Raw genomic sequence first — 9,500 nt, forward strand, 5'->3', positions numbered from 1 at the left:
AAAAAAAAAAAAAAGGATGGAGAATGATTAACTTGATCAGACATTAATGGTGAGGGATTCTCTCTTAACTGATTTAGCAAGATTCTTGCTAAGATTGGGGTGACAAGGACAGAAAGGACACCAAGTCAAGGCATACTTGAAAAAGAGGTTCAGAGGAGCCTAACTAGAATTTGGTCAAAGGCAGAGTCTTTGTCAGACACAGAGATAAAACAGCAATTTACAAGCCAAGGAAAGAGGCCTCAGGAGAAAAACAAAACTTGGTGAAACCTTGATCTCAGACTTATAGCCTCCAGAATTGTGAGAAAATAAAGTTCTGTTTAAGCCACTAAGACTATGGTAGTTTGCTCTGACAACCCTAGCCAACTAATCAAATAGTATCCAGTAATGTAAGGGAAAGTAGCCAGGGGAATAGTGGCTTACTGTAAGGTTAGAAAGTGATTATAGACAGATGGGATGATACTTTTTAAAGTGACTGAGTGAAAGGCCACCAGGGAGCATGGTGTCTAAAGTGCTGGAATCCCACATGGCTGACCACAGTTCAAGTCCTGGACCCAACAGCTTGAAAATCACGCTGGGCATGTGTATGTTTGCGCGTGCCCAAAATCTTGAGAAGAGAATGGAAGAGAAGGGATTGGAGGAGATGGGATTGCAGCATGGCTATCTCCCTTGGGGAATGATTTTACACTTTCCCTCTCTCTGTCTCTCTTTGTCTCTTTCTAGCAAACACCTATGGCCCTGTAGAAAAAGTAAAAGGAAAAAAAAAAATAGCATAGCATCAATGGAAAAATCAACGCGTTTTATCACTGGTCCAAAGTCTGGTGGTGGCTATGTCTGCTGGCACAGAGACCACAATAGTCTAGTTACAGGGCAAATGGGCAAAAAGTATAGCTCTCAGAATATTCCTATTACATCACTTTAGCACAGAGAATGAGATGAATGCATCAGTAAGCTAAATTGTGAAACTTTTCAGAATCATTCAGTTATAATGTCTAGGGAAAATGAGAGGGATAATATGTAAACGTCAAAATATATTTGAAAAATAGATTTTTACTTACCTTTCTGTTTATCATAAAGCAGTCTGTTAATATAAGTATAATGCCTAACATTTAAATAGGAGATATAATGTTTTTATCAGTAAGAAATTGATTTTAACAAGAAAGATGTAGAAAAATATAAAAATGAATATTAATGGAAGAGTACTGAAGCCAAATTGGAGGATATTTTGACAATAGGCATTAGCCTTTCAAAAGTTTTTTATTGGTTAGGTGATTGGTTCTTAGCCAATTTTCAGGTAAATAAATGTTTTAATTGAAATGATTAAATGTTTTAATCGAAAAGGCAAGCGAATGACTAAGTGTATTTTGTCAACATATAATATAAACAAGGTAGTCTTTTGGCATTAAAAGTATCAAACAAAATTTCTACGTTCATATCTATAATATATATATATATATATAATGTTTTGTATATACTAGCAATAAACATAATGTACACTTTAAAGCTGTATATTAGAGTATACATTTGTATGACAATTTTACATTACATTGCCAACTTACTCATCATAGTTTATAATATCCCTTCCCAACCACCCCAATACACTTTTCTTGATCTTTTTTTTTTTTTTTTTGGCAAGATTTTTTTTCGCTATAGGGCACATGGGCTTGCCAGATAGACAGAGAGAGACATAGAGACAGAAAGCAAGAAATCACCCCCCAGGGGGGATGGTAACTCCACAATCCCTTCTCCTCCATTCTCCTCTCGGGATCTTGGGCACACACACACACACGCCCAGCATGAGTTTTAAGCCACCGAGTCCGGGATGCGAACCGCAGTTGAATACACGGGAGTCCAGCGACATAGCCATTACTCTAACTGCTAGTTCCCTCGATCTTCACTTGCTAACATAGACATGTTTCAACAATGGTCATGTCACTTCCTCACTTCCATACTTCCCTGAGATTAAAGTACAGCATTTTTTTATTCAGGTAGATTGTGGATTCAGTTTCTAAACAGGGCAATTTTAGCAATTTTTCTGCTTCTTTGTTATATTACTTCAGGACTCAGTTGTATCCATTTCCCCCTCCTCAGAACTGAATCACATTTATCTTCTCATGGGAATGATCTGTAAACCTGTATGAAAATAAATTTTCATTGGAATGTACTTTTATTTATAGGGACTGAATGTTCATGTTTGGTGTGTTTTAAAAGTTTGATATTTCTTTTTTTTAAAATTTTTTTTGGAGGGATTTTCGCTATAGGGCACGTGCACTCACCAGACAGACAGAGAGAGACAGAGAGACAGAAAGCGAGAAATCACCCACCAGGGGGGATGGTCATACCGCAATCCCTTCTCCTCCATTCCCCTCTCGGGATTTTGGGCATGCACGCACACGCGCCCGGCGTGAGTTTTAAGCCACCGGGTCCAGGAAGGGAACTGCAGTCGACTACGTGGGAGTCCAGCGACATAGCCATTACCTAACTGCTAGTTCCCAAAGGTTTTATATTTCTATATAATATTAAATATCATCATCTTGGCATTTCTGCTTGGTCTCACTACTATACTATAATTTACTTTAAAGCTGATTGGAAATAATTTTTTATTGTTATCGTTATTAAGTATATGTAACATAAGCTATTATTAAAAGTTATTCTAGGAAAGTTAACTCTATCTTCAAAATCTATCACAGAATTTTTTAAAATGATTTCTGGATGTTTTGGTTTCACAATAATTTAGCAAATTTTTAGCAAGAATATATAAATTGCTAGTGATTTGTTCAGGCAGAATGGTTTACAAATTCCAGAGCCGTCATCAAGGAGGAAACTAGGCTGTGAGAAATGTTTGCATACACCTATAAGAGCATGAAAAAGGCTTTTGATATATGATTTTTTTTAAAATATTGACACTTTTTAATGGCCCATGAAAAAAGAAAAGCTAATTTTCATCCAAAAGTCCTGGTGTAGTTAGGAAGAGACCATTCACAGAGGTTAGGCAGGGCAAGAAGCAGGCTGGAGTGAGGATTTCATCATCTATTGCCAACAATGAACTTACCACAGGGAGAAAGAAGGGAGGCAAAAAAGTGACAATGCTCATGAGGGTGTCAGGATTTATATTGTTTAAAGAGGAAGCTCAAAGAGTCCATTTCATTAGGAGGGAGTGAGAGAGAGGCATAGCCATAAGGTTTTGCTATAGGACAGGGACTATGGAAGAACCAGAAATGATTCCTTCACATGTAGGATGCTCTGGGGAGCCTTCCAAGGTTGAAAGGTCCTCCTCTTTTCCTCTCACTCATCCTCTACAGGTCTCCAACACTGAACACATGTTCTTCTATCCCCCATAAGATGCTATTGCGCAGGGCTGACAGGTGCTATTGTGGTTAATGCACTAGACTTCCACATGGCTGACCACGGTTCAAGTCCTAGACCTGGCGTCTTGCTTTCTTACTCTCTCCCTCTCTCACTCACTATGTCTCTCTCTGATCAAATTGAAGAATAATAAGTAAATAATTCTTTTTTTTTTAAAAAAAGTTGATATTGCCCAATTGCCTTGAAAACAAGCCAGTCAGGGCACAGATGACCTAGAACTCTGTCTTTTCTCCAAATGTCTGATTTGTCTTAGGTTCCCCTTTTGGATCCATGGAGGCCTATCTTCACCTGACTGTATTTGGGAGTATCTTTAGTTTCCAGCTGTGCTTCTGTGGGGTGGGGGCACTTCCACAGCCCTCCAGACCAGAGATTGAGGAAGTATAACTCAGGACCTCCCCAATCATCAGGCCAACAGGAACAGTGGAAGAGGGGAAAGCTATTAGCTGTCAGTGAAATCTGTCTTATGCTTCTCTCTCTGTCAGCTGCAATGGTGGCTAGGAAGTTGTTCATGGGGTAAACAGAATGATTAACATGAATAAAAGGGTTGCTAATGTTAAATGCCTTAAAAAGAAAGAAAAAGGGATATGAAAGAGGAGAGAGAAGCCAAGGGAGGGTCTCCAAGTCCTTGCAGACCAACACCGCTACCAAGCAGCCTCCTGGCTACACAATCTGTCTTGGGCTGCAACTCAGCACCCTGGGGAGGTATTGGTGCAAGCAAGCATCTAAATATTGACTGATAGAACCAGCCAAAGCCCAGCTAAATCCAGATGACAATTAGGAGTTGGTGGAAGTAGTGACCCAATGCATCCTCAAGACTTGCCTCCCACCCATATCTCCATTCTCAATATCCCTTAGCCAACACAGGGCCTTTTTCTTTCAAAGTCTTCCATGTAGTACACTCACTGGCCAGCCACAGGCCTCTAGCTGACAGTGTCTGAATTAGGATGAAATCCAGAGATACTGTCCCATGTCTCTCACTGACTCCACACCTTGCCCCTTACCAGTTGACTATACTCACCGACACTGGCCCACCAGGAGGATACTAGGCTGTGTGTACCCTACTGGACAAAACTCTGGCTGGGTAGGACCTGTGCTATTACTGAAGGGGCAATATTGCTGGTTAGTTCTCTATCCATGGGTCCCATGAAAGAACCCTAGGTCCCCCTCAACAAGCCTTCAATGAGTCAGTCTTGTTGTGGCCATTTACCAGGGCCGCATGACCACTAGGTTTTCCTCGTTTTTTTTGTCTTTGTTAAAGCAGAGGAAGAGGGAACTTCTCAATGATGAGGGCCTGCCAGATCCAGAGCACCATGTACTCCATGGTGACGAAGCCCATGAAATAAAAGTCCAGCTGGGAGTAGTCCTGGCATAGACATTGAAGTAGCACAGGGTAAAGCCAGTGGCGAACTCCCACAGGTAGGTTCAGAGCATATAGATGAGGCAGTGCACCAGCAGGGAGCAGTAGCCCTGCCCCAACGCAGATACATGCCTTCACTATGAGGATGGAGGTGTCCTAGATGAGAGGGGCCCACATGCTTGTGACCCCTGGGAAGTTCCATTTAAAGTTCTCCATGATGAAGAACCAGCAGTTAGTGTAATGGTTGTCGCTAGACTCCAATGTAACCAACTGTGGTTCAAGTCCTGGATCCAGTAGCTTAAACTCACGCCGGCACGTGTGCCATGCATGCCCAAGATCCCGAGAGAAGAATGGAGAAGGGATTGTGGCATGGCCGTTCCCCCTGGGGGGTGATTTCTCGCTTTCTATCTCTCTCTCTCTTTCTGGCAAGCGCATGCGCCCTATAGCAAAAATCTCTAAAAAAAAAAAAAAAAAAAGTTCACCATAAATTCCTAGGCTTCCCTGAACATCACCTCGCAGAAGCAGTCATGGAATGCATATATGTACCTACTGGACAGCAATGTCAAGGGCTTGGCAGAAGTCAAGACACTTACTGGGGCCAACTAGACAAGGGAGGGCACACATTGTCCAAAAGATTGAGCCAGAATACAGCTGGTGCATGTAAAATGAACAGGAGAAATTGAGAGACCCAGCTCCTTGCTCAGCCCTGATATTATCACTCTAGGGTCAGAGTGTGGGGAAATCTGCAGCAGCAAGAACAATCCTCAGTGGATGTTGACCTATTCCTCTTATTACAATCTTGAGTACATTGCTCAGAACAGACATTAGGATCACTGTTCAGCAGTGTCCCAAGTAAACCTTAGTTCTTGTGCCAGATTGGGCCTAGGGTGCCATTTTTAGCAAAATGGGCAAGCAGCTGCCAGGCTAAACTAATCCTCCACTGGTGAACAGGCATCTTCTATGTGACCCTTTACTGGGTCATGACAAGATGAAGAGCCAGATGATGAGATGGATAGGGCAAGTGTCATGATGAGGGCCACACAAAACCAGAGCAGAGTGGAATAATCCAGAGTGGTGAGGTTCATAAAGTCAAAGTTAAACAGACAGTAGTCTCAGAAACAGGGACAAAGCAGATCCAGGAGGAGGGACAGAGTAGTCCCAGAAGGAGAGGAAGACTGGGATGGCACATGTTCAGAATCCTAGAATTTCCCATATAATTTTTTTTTTATTATCTCACACCTTTTTTTTTTCAAAAGCAAAATTTCTCCTTTTTTTGGTACATACTAGAAACTGCTAAGAAATGATGGTATAAGCAATTATTTAAAGATAAAACTTCGAGCCCACAGGCCCCCTGGTCTGGAGGTACCACAACTGACAGCCCAGGCCACTCCCTCACCATCATGGGCCCACTGACTCCTTCCTTGCTTTCACCTTTTCTGCACCCTCTTCTCCAAATTGAGGCCCCCTCCAGTGGGGTGGGGAGAGGCCCCTGGCTGGGAGCAAACTTCCCCAATCCCTCTGCCTTTCCCAGTCTGTGTAGAGAGAGGAGGGCCATCTGGGGCCTGGTTCTGCCTGCCGGTTGTGTGAAGACAGAGGCCCGAGGGTGAGCAGAGAAGAGGGGGCAGGTCCAGTCCTGCCAGTGCTTGAGGATTGATTGGGGCCTCAGCTTGCCCAGCAGTAGATGGCCATCTTGCAGAAGACCATGAGGCTTGAACATAAATCCCTGCAGGAGGAACCAGTGGAGGACTTCTGCATCATGCTGGTGAATGACTCTGACCTCTACAACTGGGAGGTGGCCATTTTTAGATCTCCCAACACCCTCTACAAAGGCATCTACTTCAAGACACACATTAAATTTCCTATTGACTGTCCATATTCACCACCTACATTCAAACTGACCAAAATGTGACACCCTAACGTTTATGAGAATGGAGACATTTGCATTTCAATTTTTCATCCACCTGTAGATAACCCACAGAACAGAGAACTGACCTCTAAAAGGTGGAATCCTACTCAGAACGTGAGGACTATCCTATCAAGTGTAATCTCACCACTTAATGATCCCTACACCTTCATCACAGCCAATGTTAACTCTTGGTTATGTTCAGGAAATGGAGAGACAATAAAGGAAAAGACAAAGAATGTGCTGAAATCATTAGGAAACAGGTTTCAACCGCTAAGGCCAAAGCAGAAAAGGATGGAGTAAAGGTCCCCACAACCCTGGCAGAATACTGCATCAAAACTAAAGTGCCTTCCAATGACAACAGCTCAGATTTGCTTTATGACGACTTGTACTATGATGACATTAAAGATGAAGATGAGGAGAAAAACCATGCTGACTGTTATGATAATGATGATTCTGGGGATGTAGAGTCCTTACATGCTCCTTCCGTGCCCCTGCCATCTCAGGCCAAAGGAAGGGGAGCAAGTCAGGACCTAGAAGTGGCCTCTCAGCAAAAACCTATTCACAGGGAGTGAGGAAAACACACACAGCTCCTGTGGTCTCTCCTTATGGATCTCAGTTTGCTCCTTTTTGTGGACCTTTCATGGAAAAAAAATAACACTCCACAGGATGTCTGAATTCTTGAATTCTTACCCTTCCAATACTGTATTAAGTCTAAAAAAATCAGCAACAACAACACAAAACAATAGCAACCACCCAAAACCCTACCTCACATAGTCTCTACAGAATGTTCACAGCAGAGCACAATTTGGTCTGTTTTTAGATTCTCAAAGAATTAAATTGTCTTTCAAGATGTTTAATGTGTTTAAAGCTGGAAACCCATTGGGAGTTCATAAGTGTTGCATATACTGGGTAGCAAAATAAAATGAAAAAAAAAAAAAACTTTAGAAAACAGTGCAGATTTGCCAAGGTTTACCTGCTCATTTACATTAGTGTGCATACATTTGTTCAGCCCTATGGTGGTAAATTGTGTTTCTTTCCCTTCCTAAGACTGGGATACAGTGGGCGTCAGGGACTTTGTGCTAATCCTGACCAAATGTGCTCCTTCAGTTTCCATGAAATCATCCTAACACAGAAGCTTAGATTTTGTTTTGTGAAATCAATTACAGTCTAGTCAGAAATAAATATTCATGCTTCAAATTACAAAATAATGATAAAATATCAAGATAAACAATTAGGACAAGATAGTTACCTTCATGGAACTTCACCTATATTGAGAGAAACAAATTGTACATGTGAAGCGATTTAACTAGACATGTGGAATAATGGTGTCATATACTACAAAGATGATAGTCTCTATCAGTAATTAAAGAGCTTGTAGGGCTGGGGCCAGCAGATAGCGCAGAGGTTAAGGCATTGGACTCACACTGCCGACCAAGGTTCGAGTCCCAGACATGGTGGTTTGAAACTCACACTGGGCATGTGTGCTATACATGCCCAAACCCCAGGAGGAGAATAAAGGAGAAGGAATTGTGTTGTGGCCATTCCCTCTTTCTTACTTTCCCTCTCAATGTCTCTCACTGTCTCTCTCTGTCTCTCTCCATGAACGCATGCTCCCTATGGAAAAAACCTTAAAAAAAATGGAGGCCGGCAGGTGGCATGGTGGTTAAGGGTGCTGGATTCCCACATGGCTGACCACGATTTGAATCCTAGATCTAGCAGCTTGCTTTCTCACTTTCCCTCTCTTTCTCTCTCACTCTGTCCCTCTCTGGTTGATTGAAATAACTAACTAAACAAACAAACAAAGAAACAAAGAAAGTTAAATGAAAAATTCTTTAAAAAAAAAAATGCCTGGGGACCAGCAGTTAGCATAATGGCTATGTTGCTGGACTCGCAGGTAGTCGACTGTGGTTCGCATCTCTCTCCAGTGAACACGCACCCTCTCTGGCAAATTAAAAATAAAATAAATGCTTGAGAAAAAAAAATTATGAAACAATAGGACAAATGAAAAAAACAAGTGAGATAACAAACTGGATTTTACAATATGTTTAATAAAAGTGCAAGAGAAAGGACTGGCTATAATTAGAACCCAAGTTTTGGTTGTTTTTTGGTAAGCTCAACCTAAAAATCTGAAAACCTGGTTTTCAATGAACATTTCTTCCTAACAAATTGGAAATTGATTTTTTCCTTTTGTCCTGGCTCCATATATCTGGAATGTAATTCTCTCTCAACACAATTATATCTGGATAGCTGACTAGGACCTAGAAATGCTCTGTATGCATTATCTGTCACCCTATAATTCATCAGTTTTGTTGGCTGAGACTATTTGGTCAGATACATAAGTGACCCCCCTCTTCCTTCCTTTTTATATCATTTCCTCAAAAACAATAACCTTTCTTGAAAAAACATAATATCCCTTTTGTTTATGGAGAGGTGGCAGGGCTATAGATGCATTAGAAAATAGTTTCCCTCTTCAATTCTCCAAATAAATTACCAAGGTTCATCTGAAAGAGTAATAGACCAGTTGTGAGCCCCAACTGTATTTTTCTTATTTTGAAAGATACAAAAGGGAAAAATTGGCTTATTCACTTAGTGAATACCAAGTTTTGGACAAAGGTAGCAAAGAGCATTTTGAGATGGATATGGTTTGTGTAATATAATGAATATGCCAGTTATGGGTCGAAAGATTTCTGTAATGATTTGAAAGCAATGCTGTTATTTCAATAGTTCAATAGTTATGACTTTCATCTATTAACATCTAGCTATTATATCTAGCCAGGTAGATAGCTAGAAATCTATTTAAGATACTTGCATTAAATTTTTAATTATGATAGGACTGGCAGGGAGCCCAGTGGTTAGGTGCACTGGACTACCACA

General features: G+C 41.3%; 1 pseudogene; it reads left to right on the top strand.

Annotated features, from left to right (window-relative positions):
* The window catches only part of LOC102494630 (ubiquitin-conjugating enzyme E2 R2-like), a 19,239-nt pseudogene extending 12,041 nt beyond the window's left edge, over positions 1–7,198 (top strand).
* Positions 7,199–9,500: the final 2,302 nt, after the last annotated feature.

Source organism: Tupaia chinensis, unplaced genomic scaffold (genome assembly GCF_000334495.1).
Source record: "Tupaia chinensis unplaced genomic scaffold, TupChi_1.0 Scaffold144426_1, whole genome shotgun sequence".
Taxonomy (NCBI): Eukaryota; Metazoa; Chordata; class Mammalia; order Scandentia; family Tupaiidae; genus Tupaia; species Tupaia belangeri.